The following is a 10255-nucleotide window of genomic DNA, read 5'->3' as shown; positions in this document are numbered from 1 at the left end:
TTAGATGAGAACATGCAGGTTAATGGAAAATGTCAAAAATAAAAGTTGGTTTTACTTTCAAACTTTAACTCAAGTTAGATTGTTTGAGGCTACATTAAAGTACCAGACAGAGAGCTGTGATCATGGCCACACATTGAAATATATATTGAACATAATGTATGGAGACTGAGGAAAGGTTATAATAATAATAATAATAATAATAATAATAATAATAATAAGGTGTTGGTTCAATTTCGTGATCACTTTGGTGCTGTTGAATTGTATTGCATCACATGTGACAGGTGCTTCTATTATTTGGTCTACCCCATTTATATCAGTGAGAATAAATGACAGAAACACTTTCTTTATGCAGGTCAACAGCAGCACAGACTGCAGCCTCCACAATGATCACACAGTTGAATCCAGCCCTCTCTAAACCAGTCTCAATAAAGACTCAATATTATAACCTTCATGAAGGAGGGTTCATTGCAGGACTGCTGTATTAGACTGCATTCGTTTAGGTAGGTGTTCCTACAGCAATAAACTTGTATATCATACATAATTATTCTGGCCTAATAAAACACACAAGTGTGATATGACTCAGATGACATTGCAAACTCTTCAGCTGTAAACGCTGTGTTCATGCTACATACTTGTCCCTTTACAGATAAACCTTAGATAATAAGTAGTAATAGTAAGAAGGAATAGATAGAGTATTGTTCAGCTTGAGAAATGAAGACATGCTGCTTTAACAGCACAAACAGATTGACAGTGTTCCCTTAACTTTTAGCATCAGTGCAAAGCCTCTGTGGCAGCTGAAGTGTGTCCTAGATGAACGCAGCCAGGTGCAGAAACATCTGTATATTAGTTTTAGTTGGAGCACAATTTATAATCATAATCATCATCATTTACATATTGAATATTCTTTTTTTTCAAATGAACAGTGTAGGAGGGAGTATTCAAACCATACTGGTGATATATGTCATTACAAGTAAAAGTCCCGCTTGATAATTGTTACTCAAGTAAAAGTATTATCAGTAAAATATACTTAAAGTAGCAAAAGTACATAAACATTTAGTGAAACTGCTAATGCATAAATGTGTAAGTCGGCCCCATAGCTTCCTGTCATTTCCTAGAAAGTAAGTGTAAATTCATCTGAAGTTTCCTGCAAAGAAAAACATATACTTAGGTTCCAATGATCTGGAAATGGATTGGCTGTTGAATTCATTAATTCCAACTGTTACCTTAATAGTATTATAGTAGGCCATTAAGGTTTTAGTCATGGAAATTTATCTGCAAATGAATGAGTCATCATAAACCCCAACACAACTAATTAAACACAAATAACTTAATTAGAACACTGTCTACACTTTCCATGTAATTTGTGTTTATTTGCAAAATAAAGTGGTACTGCTAATTTTAACTATTTTGTGTGCTGTTGGTTTAATCTATATCTATAAAATTAAAGTACTTCAAAAATGTACTTATACTGCACTTAAGTAAATGTTCTCAGTTGGTTTCCACTAATGAAATCAACGCAACTCAAATGAAGTAAACAAAAACAAGGCGAGCGCAGATGTCACTGACCTCCTCTGTGAATATGTATGATGCTTTACAACAAGATACTTAGCCAATTATTGCTCAGCTGTGTAATCTTTCAGTGTAGTATCAATGTGGTTGATCATTAGTAATACACAGGATTGCTTTAAACCTATTATTGCTGGAGCCCACATGTTGCATGAGAGTGACTTTATTAAACATAATATGTGTTGTTAGTACATTTTCAGCCTTGCGGAAAATGATTGTGATAATCCTAACGTAGCTTTTATGAGAATGTTATATGAATATGACAAATAAAACACCCCAGCTACAGTACTGGAAGAGATTAAAAAAAACCATAAAGTTCAACAAGGTCTTTGAGAATTTACTGCTGAGTCCAGGAGACACTTTTAAGGTCTCTATAGAAATGTTGATTATTTTATTATTGTGATCTTTTATTAATGCAACTTTTTTTGTTGTAACATCATCAAAGTCATAGCTGTCACTCTCATCTAAAAGTCTGCTGCTGCTGCTGCTGCTGCTGCTGCTGCTGCTGCTGCTGCTGCTGCTGCTGCTGCTGCTTTGGGCGTCATTAGACAGATTTCTTATCTCTGGCTACTATTGTTGTATAAAGTTGTATAAAGTCTGATGCACACCTCAGCTGCCCTTCGCTCTGGTGTGCAAAGCGCTGGCCGCTGTGTTGTGTTGGTAAAGTTAATAACCCCGTGGAAACAGATAAAACACGTCATCTGTGCTGACAAATTAACTGACTGATATTCTTAATAACAGAATCAATGGGTCCATTTGTTGGCGGACACCAAACTTTTTCACTTCAACACCTGGGAACAGAGGGTTAAATTAGAGTTAGATGCAGATTTGAAACTGAAGACATTGGGTCAAAGGTAAGTAAAAGATCCAAAATACATGTTTAGAAAACCTTCACATTCATTGAGTTTGCCACCACAGACGTGTTAAGAAATGGTACCAATTTTGAAGTTACTGATTTTACACTGTCTGAATTAAATTAAAAACCTGTAAATCTTAGCCCAGAAGTATTGAAAAGAAAAAGCCGTTTTTAACAGATAACATTAACAGTAACAGACTTGCACACAAAAGAGTACGTCTTGGCACCTCTGGGTGACACCCCTTTGGCGTACATCTTTCTGGCACTTTCACATGTTTCCGTTTAAAAATCTGTCAACCATTAACGACAAATAATAACAAGCAGCAAAAACAGTTTATCCAGTACACAGACCATCACGTCTGTTGTGAAAGCGGCCTGTGCGCTGGAGCGCAGCAAGGAACACGCACTGCCTATTGCACTTTCACAGAGATGGGTGACACATAGGTTGAGCAACCAGGGACAGGGACCATGCAAGGCCTGGGACAGTCTACTTGTTCCTGTAAGTATACCTGTCTGTCAGCGGGCACACACCAGCACTGCAGTCGTTTTACTGAAATAAAAGATAATGGTAGAGCTTCCCAACACTGGGGTTGGGATCCCCTGATGTAAATATGCAGCCTGTGAGTCCAGAGTTATAAGGAAGTATTATTTGGTGGGAAAGGGTCACATGCAAAAACAATTTGGAAAACAGTGTTGTATCCAACAGTGGAGAAGGTATTCAGATTCTTTCATAAATATACTATTACCACACTGTAAAAAATAAGGTGCTCCATTACAAATAAAGATCCAGCACTGAAAGTGTTACTCATGAAGTATGGTACTGAATATAATCAGGAAAATATTCTTGAAGTACCAAAAGTAGTTACTGAATTTGTAAAGTAACTAGTAGCCTGACTAAAACTTGTCTTCTAATGGAGTTAAAGTACTATAAGAAGAAGCATAAAGTAGCATGAAAAGAAAATGGTACCTCAAGTACCTCAAATTTGTACTGAAGTACAGAAGTTGAGTAAATGTACTTAGTAACGTTCCATCACCGGGTGTTAATGGGCACATGAAAAAATGTAAATGTAAACTAATTTTGGGGTCCTGTCTGTGTGCATTTTTGTCATTATTGAAGCATCAAATAAACAACTCCTACTTTGTTGCCAGATGCCAGATCACAAATTTCCAGGTTTCAGGATGATAAAACAAAATAAAAGTGTTTTTCTTTCTTTTCTTTTTTGTATTTCATATATTTGCCTTCTCCATAAGAAAGACACAAAGTCGATCTTGTAGCTGTGAACTTTTGATTGTATCACAGGATCATCATCAACATATATTGTCATGGAATTGTAGATTTTATTCATTCATATGTCGATTCCATATAATTTAAGAACTTCTCATCCATCTTGGTTCAAAAATTGAGATTGAACGTTTCCAAAATCAAGAATGAACATCCATCACACCTGTTGAGTTAAACTTTATCTTTTTTTTTTTTTATCACACCTGCCTCAGAGGAAATGAGCCCTACTGTGGCAGGAGTACAAAACCAGTACTAGACTATTGCCTCTTATGCAAAGCTCCTAAGTCCAGGTGTCCAGTTTAGTCCTTTAGATATTTTTGTGTCGCCCCCAGCAGCTGGAAATGCAGGGTAGACCGGTGGAGATATGAAACTGGTGCAAAGATAACATAGTTCATCTAAGAGCACCTACTCTGAATCGTTTCACAGAACAGGAAAACATGAAATTCATGTGCTTTGTTCAACTTTGAGCCTTTTCTCATGTATGTTGTACTGTTTGGTAAACGTCCTCAATGGAAAGTGGAAGTCATAAGAGTGAATCAATTAATTATGTGTGAAATAAATCTAGGAAATCCTCACGCTAAATGCTTTAATCAGGGAAAAAGCAAGTGACTATACCTGTAAATTGATACATCAAATTAAGACTGTTTCTTTTATCATGGCCTTGTATAACATCACCATCTAAACCTGGAACCTGCCACTCTGGTCTCTGTTTCATTTCAATACTTTAGAGTCAAGCTTCAGGGACATACAGCGTGAGTAGGCGTACTGATGTTGGGTCGAGCTGTGCTTGGCTGCCTCCGGTGTCTTCGCTGACCTGGCGCTCTTCACCCCACAGCCTGGTCGGTGCACAGACCGGAACATTTGGAAAGCGACTAAAATAAAAAGGGCAAGGGCTACATGGCGTGTGCGTGAGGTTCAGGATGCAGCGGCCATGTACCGTTCCACAGACTGAGCTGGACCTTAACCTCAACCTGAATTCTCTGACTGCTCATCTCCTCTGCTCAGAGATCAGAAAGGGCTGTTTGTTGTCGTCTGTATCTGAATGAAGAGGCAGACATGTAAGAGAAATGTGTATTTCACCTGCAGTTTAAAACTTTTGTTTGATTGTTTGACAGTATGGGAAATATGCTTATTTGCTTTCTTGCTTTAAATATGAAAACTGATCCCACTTCTATACAATAACTTCCTGGAGTCTCCTCTGGTTGCCTGTGTAGCAGTTACCTACTCTTGCATTGCACAATGGATGTGGCACAAACTGGCACTTTTGGCTCCAACCAACCAACAGGATATATGTAGGCCTCCTACAGCCAACGCTGTGGTAACACCCTCCACAAAATAAAGAAAGATCAAAGAACAAAATAAAGAAAAAGATCATTTAGTTAACTGCTGGTTAGCAAGCTACACAGCAGAGCAATTCTTGTGAAGCCACGAGCCAAGAAAACAATCGGGCGAAGCAGATAGACTGAACCTACCGCGAGGCCGGATACAGCAGACTGGTAACAGAGAAAACAAAAGGATGAAACAACATCATGGTAAAATAATATAAACATAATAGAAGGTCACAAAACAACAGTCAGGCACAAAACACCCATAAAAACATAGACTGATGTTTTTACACTTTGTTTTTTCTTTAAAGGCTCAAGGCAACAAGATATAACATGTTAATGTGTTTTAAAGGTGCTGGTAGGAAGAGTTTGTTGCCAGACATGCTGTTTCCCCCTTTGTTTTTACACTAAGCTAAGCTAAGCTAAGAGGCTCCTGGCTGTAGCTACATATTCAACAGACACATTTGAGAGTGGTCTTGATCTTATTAGCTAGCTCTATGCAAATTAGCACATTTCCTGAAATATCAAATTATTTCTCCTCAAGGAGGAAGTGGGCAGTGTTGGCACGCGACAAACCAAAGATAAAATAAGAGAATAAACTTTTAAAATCGAATCTAAGATAGGAACAATAGATTCATTTAGTGTGTTTTTATGGCAGTGAGCTGTGCAGGAAAAATGTCTCAGTTGACTCAACTAGGAAGTGTCAGTAAGAAAAAGCAATCCTCTAAAGATAACCTAAAAATAAAAGATAAAAGAAGAGTCTTATAGTCTAAAGATCCCAGTTCTCATCAGTTCTTCACATAAAACCTCATTAATCATGCAAATCCTCGGCCTATTTTATGATAATCGTCCGTCATAAATCCATCAGTGACCAGACTTTTCCACAAGAACTTTGATTGTGTCACAGTTTCTCTTCATCAGATGGAGAAGCAGTTTTGATCTCTATCAGCGCAATAAGATTTCATCACCACACCCATGAATCACAGGAGGATGGCTCACACAGAGTGAAAGATGGGGAGGGAGGGAGAGAGAGAGAGAATGAGAGCGAGAGAGAGAGCGAGAGAGAGAAAGAGAGAGAGCATTTTTATTTGCCCCTGACTGATAGAAGTGAGGATAAGGAAGAGGAAAGTGATGGAAGACGCTGACATCCACCCACTCCTCCCAATTCATAAACATGACCTGTGGATGATCCTGCGCTGGGGAGGTCTGCCAAGCTGTAGCCGTGTGGGTTGCATGCAGCGACAGTGTTGGCTCTGTCAACATGCACTGCAGCAGGGTGTGTGTGTGTGTGTGTGTGTGTGTGTGACAGAGTGTTTCTGTGGATTAGAATCAGGCCCCAGACTTGAAAGTCTCTCAGCTGTTTGCTCTTCATGCACAAGGTGTGTGTGCATTCAGGGATTGAGCTTTTCCTCCTCTTTTCTTTTGTTAAATCATGTCAGATCAGAGCAGCTTTGAGGTTTGGCTGTTAGTCACGGCACTGCAAACTGGTCTCAGAGTTGTTTGGTTATGTCTTAAGTTTTCTGTTATGTGTATTCTTTTTTTTTATTTCATGCAGTGACAAAGCATCTGATAAGAAATACCAAACAGATACAATGGATTTGGGATTTTCCATCCTGTGAAGAATGTGTTTTTAATGTAGGCGAAGACATGAGAGAAAATACTGTGATGCAGCATTTTGTTCGTCAGGGCAGCACGACCGTGAGCATCAAATACACCCCTTCTCCCCAGTCAACCCAACAGTCAGCTCTCTGACACTCCCACACTTCTACTGTAACTGAGCCAAGCTGCCAAGACAGTCTTCCTTTTACTTTCATTGTAGAAAAACACTCGTTGTGATTTGAAGCCTGTGAAAGGGCAAATATGAGGGCAAAGGTCATGAACCCTCTGCAATACAGCCGTAGAAACAGTACGGCCATCGTCACCTGTGGAGCCACTCAGGTCTGTAACCAGGAGTCACCTATCCTCCAGCTCACCCCACCACCCCAACTTCACACATTTTTAAAACCATTGTGTAAGTTCATACATTTCAGTATATTTTCATATTCATAATAATAAACAAAAATTACCTGCATTTGTGCTTTATGAAAAAGAAAAATCTAATCTTGACATAGAATAATAAAAGTCTCTGGACTGACAAAAAGGATCAAGAAAGAAAACCTGCCTGGATAAATAATCTAAAAAACACAATGGAAGTAATAAATTAGAAAAAAAAACTATAATGTTATAATGTTACATCAGATGAACAGATCTAAGCCTTGATGTGTCCTGTATCACAGAGCGCTGACAGAATAATAATTGGAATAGGTAAAAGGTTTTAATCTAGTTGCAATAAACTAAAATGATATTTGTCTTTGATGATTATCAGTTATCAGTTGTTGCCATGGATGAATTATGAGACGATGGGCCCCTGGGCACCAACATGTTAAAATGTTTTTATTCCTATACTGTGCACCAGGCTTCAAAGTGCATTTCTTCTGGGGGGTTGTATGCATCTGAATTTTAACAATGTCATTTTTAAAAATTTGATTAAAAAAATTAGTCAGCTTTACTTATTTTAACAAAAGGAATATATGAAATCCACATTTTTTTTGTTGTCAAAATATGAAACAAAGAGATTTGCTTTTCTCAAGAAATTATAAAAATGTTGTAAAATCTGTTGAATAATAACAATAATTTTGAATAATTGATAGATTTTGTTGCACTGAGTTCAATGATACAATAATATATAAAAAATATATATTAGTATGTCATGATACCACAAGAGATGACAAACAGTCAATGACCACATAATATTGACAATGTACTGGTGGGAGAGTGTGTGTGTGTGTGTGTGTGGGTGGGTGTGTGTGTGGGTGTGTGTGTGTGTGTGTGTGTGTGTGTGTGTGTGTGTGTGTGTGTGTGTGTGTGTGTGTGTGTGTGTGTGTGTGTGTGTGTGGGTGTGTGTGTGTGTGTGTGTGTTGTGTGTGTGTGTGTGTGTTTGGGTGTGTGTGTGTGGGTGTGTAGCTGATGATGACGATCTGGTGGCTATCCTCCTCCCAGCTGCTGGGTTGCTTCTCTCTCCAGCTGGTCAATATTGACTCAGGGATCGAAGCAACAGCCACTTTGTCAAGTGTAAAGGAGGGCAGAGCAGCTATCTCTATGGCATCCACTGAAAACACAAAAAGGCTGGTCATCATATGTTAGAATTAAAGACAACTATAATAATCATGCGCAAGATTTAAAAATGATTTATAATAACAGCGATGTTGGAGTGCTGTGAAGGTATTTTTCACTTAAAAATTTAAACTTAAACTTAAATAAACTTATTGAAGAACTAATAGGATAAAGTAAGAAGGTAAAAATGTCTCTGTCATTGAGTGCCACAGATGTTGGACTGTCTGTGTGAGAAATATCATCAGTCTTTTAAAACATGTTATATTTGGAAACAAAAAGTGAAGGCGCTTGTGCACAAACTGCATAAAATGCTATGTAAGGAATGTTTCACTGTAGGTGTTATATCTAATATTTTCAATACTAATATCATTTATGAATAGATGAGCAAATATGATTTATGTAATGTACTGTGTATATGTTAATGCATTAAATACTCATTTTTGTATCATGGATTTAAATTATTCTTTTCTTAAATTCTTCAAAATATCATACTTCATTGGATTTGAAACATGCTAAAACATCCAAAAAGCTTTCAGAAACAACTATCTTGACGGCTAACACAGGCACAGAGGCTCACAGCAGCAGCGTCACAGTCAAACAGATTGGCTCTGTCTAAGTAAATGAGCCAAAAAGCACACGCAGGGACATTGAGGCATGAAAAGAAACCATCACTCCAACAACAGCACCCAACACAAGTGTTTTTGTGGTGTCACCAATCTTAGCGAATAGATGTGTTAGTACAAGAAAGGCAGAAACATGTTTATTGGAGCGATCTCCCACTCAAAATGTGTGAAGCAAAGCTGCTAAAGGTTACTGTCTCAGCAGAATCAGCAGGCAGAAGGATTCTGTTCTTCATTTCGTTTCTCTGAGATGAAACTTTTCTTTTTTTGTAAGTTCGGAGATGAGATCATTGGAGCAGATATACTTCCAGCATCTTGCAGTTCTTCCTGAAAGCACAACTGTACCCAAATGTTTCCAACAGTGTGCAAAGTATTAAGATGTTCCATCTGCCTACACAGAGAGACCACATTTATTCCCTGGTTATCTATTAGTGACTGTTAAACTGCTCAACTCTGGGGAGATTTGCATGACTCTGACACCAGATCCTGAGCTCCATGATGCTTTGATGCTGCCTGCCAGTTCCACACCAGTGGTTCCTTTTGCATAGGTGAAGGCACAGAAACACAGACCCTTGTTTCAGTGTAAAGATCTGAAGGTTATAGTTGCAGGATGTGAAGCTGCGACTTTCCTCTGGACCTCCTGTTGTACTCACTGCTGTCACCTAGTGATGGATTGGACAAACAGCTTGGAGCACATCATGCAGATGAAGTCTGCTGATCATGATGCTCTCACACTCATGCACGCACCTGCAGAACTGCTGTTCATAATGTTCCTTTTGGCCTTTTCCTGCCAATCTATCAAATCCAATTCATGGTTTATTCTCATTTGAGGGTTTGCACTGGCTACGCAGGATACAACAATGCTCAGTATCACCCTTGTCCTTATTTTGATCAGACAAACTATGCCAGGTTCATGTAAGGTGTGTCACTGAGCAATAAATCTCCTGAGAAAAGAACATGAGTTAATCAGATCCAAGCAGTTAGCTTCTATACTCAGTGGGAAGTCAAACACACGCCTACCAGGAAGAGTTTGTGGCAAATTATGGCACGATAAGAAGTCTCTTTATTTAGCAGTGCATTTGGAAATGAGACTGGAATGTAGTTATCAGATATTTACTTTGTCCTTGTTAACATCCATATTCTGTGTGAACTCTTTGTTGTGCTCTGCAGGAAGAGTCTTTGCAATTTGTGGGATTGCTTTATGGTGCTTTATATTGAGTTTCGGCCCATTGCTTAGCTGTCTGGACTACAACTTTACTGCGTTGGTTCACTCTCACTGCTCTGATATTGTTGTTTTCAGCCGCATCAGGCAGCAGTTTTCAGTGAAACAGCTCTAAAACTCTGCTATACACAACCTGCTCAGCACAAAACAGCAGACAGACACAGCAAGAGACTGGGTGCTGAACATATTGTGGAGAATTCAGCAGCTAAAGAGCCAGCATGTTCCTTCAGG

This window comes from Seriola aureovittata, chromosome 4 (assembly GCF_021018895.1).
Source record: "Seriola aureovittata isolate HTS-2021-v1 ecotype China chromosome 4, ASM2101889v1, whole genome shotgun sequence".
NCBI classification, from domain to species: domain Eukaryota; kingdom Metazoa; phylum Chordata; class Actinopteri; order Carangiformes; family Carangidae; genus Seriola; species Seriola aureovittata.
The sequence above is the reverse complement of the archived record's forward strand: the minus strand, read 5'-3'. Positions refer to the sequence as shown.